General features: G+C 44.2%; 1 non-coding gene across 1 annotated transcript; it reads left to right on the forward strand.

The window, feature by feature from the left end:
- The first annotated feature begins 1,150 nt into the window (after nucleotides 1–1,150).
- On the forward strand, nucleotides 1,151–1,288 carry LOC119931894. The gene has a single exon (XR_005452197.1). It is a non-coding gene; the product is annotated as a small nucleolar RNA SNORA7 (small nucleolar RNA).
- Nucleotides 1,289–1,655: the final 367 nt, after the last annotated feature.

A 1,655-nucleotide genomic window follows, 5' to 3' on the forward strand; every position in this document is an offset into this window, starting at 1 on the left:
TTAGGAGGCTAAGATTTCTTGGGTGGTGTCTCTGCTGACAATTACTTCTTTCTTTTGCTGAGAATTCTCCAGACAACCCCCCGGACTCTTCCCTCCTTTCTTTACGGGGATTCACCTTGTCACTGTGTTTACCATCTCCCCACAATGATTTATTACCCACAGACTGTGATGCCGCCTCTGTCTCTGGCACAACGATATGGGCTTGTCCCCCAGGCTCCTCACCCAGGGAGGCTCAGAAAAGACCTTTTAGAAAGAGTAGCAAGCAATGAAGGCAGAAATGATGATAAACCCACATTAGCGGGAGAAAATGTCTTACGATGAGGAGAAACGAAAAATCACAGTGCCTCTCCGGAGCCCCTTTCTCTCGGTGGAGTGAAAGGAGAAAAAAGGAGGGCCGTCACTCCCAAGAGGGAGAATAATGATTCATCTGCTGATTCCCAGCTGCTTTACGGAAATGATCTCCTGAAGTGGGAGTAATATCTGGAGACACGGGCATTTTAAAGGGGTGCTGTCAGATAAATTATTTTTTTACATTTAAATCCCCTTTCTCTCCATTGCTGGTAATATTCTCCTAGAAGCAGGGAAATACAATTTGCAAATTTTTTTTTTAAGCCTACATTGTCTCTGTGGAAATTGATATTACCGATTTCGTTTCCCGGGAAGAAGCTGAGAAACAAAAAAGAATAACAAAGTCCCACACCTGATTTATTTCTTCGAATGAGCACCGAAATGGCAGAAGAGATCTAGACAGTGCTGGAAAGAGATTGGGGATAAAACTCCTGTCACAGAGTCTACAGGGTTCAAGAAGTGCCAAATGGGGCAAGGGACAATTGATGGGAGAGAATCAATTTCAAATTAACCACCCAATCAATCAATCAATCAATCAGTGCTATTTTTTAAGTGTGTACAGTGTGCAGAGCACTGTACTAAGCTCTTGGGAGAAGACAATATGGTAGACTTGGTATTATAACTCCCCGCTCACAAGGAGTTTGCAGTCTAGAGGGGGGCATTCGGAAGATCATTCCCATCGAAACTTCTTTAGATCCTGTTCATTTGAGAATTTTCTTTGATTCAAAACTCACTGGCAAGGTGAATTGTCATACTGAATTCTTAGACATTTTTGGAATATTATGGAGGGTCAAGAGGAGAGCCCCTCTCAGAATCACACCTGGAGAGTTTCCAGTACTCTACCAGTTTTGGCTACAGGACGGAGGGTCAGGCAGAGGCCTACCCATTCCATTCCTGGCTTGGGCAGCATCTAGAAAGTGGAAGACAATCTGATACAAATCAAAACTCACCTGTGCTGGACAGCAGTGGCAATAGAGAGAGTAGAGGACAGAGACTTAAGTCTTCTGTGTGGAAGAAGGCAATGGAAAACCACTTCCTTATTTTTAACAAGAAAACTGCGGATACACTACCAGAATGATTGCAGATGGAGGCGATGCTTTCTGGGAGAGATGTGTCCATGGAGTAGCTATGGGTCTACAGCTTATGACGATACAAGAAGAGAGAAAAAGGGTTAGGCAAGAGAGGAGGCAATGTGGTCTAGTGGAAGGAGCACAGTGCTGAGAGTTAGAGGTTTTAGTCCTGGCTACGTCACTTGCCTGCTGAGACTAGTCACTTGAGACTAGTCATGTACCTTCTACCCAATAGAA

Source organism: Tachyglossus aculeatus, chromosome 8, assembly GCF_015852505.1.
Source record: "Tachyglossus aculeatus isolate mTacAcu1 chromosome 8, mTacAcu1.pri, whole genome shotgun sequence".
Taxonomy (NCBI): domain Eukaryota; kingdom Metazoa; phylum Chordata; class Mammalia; order Monotremata; family Tachyglossidae; genus Tachyglossus; species Tachyglossus aculeatus.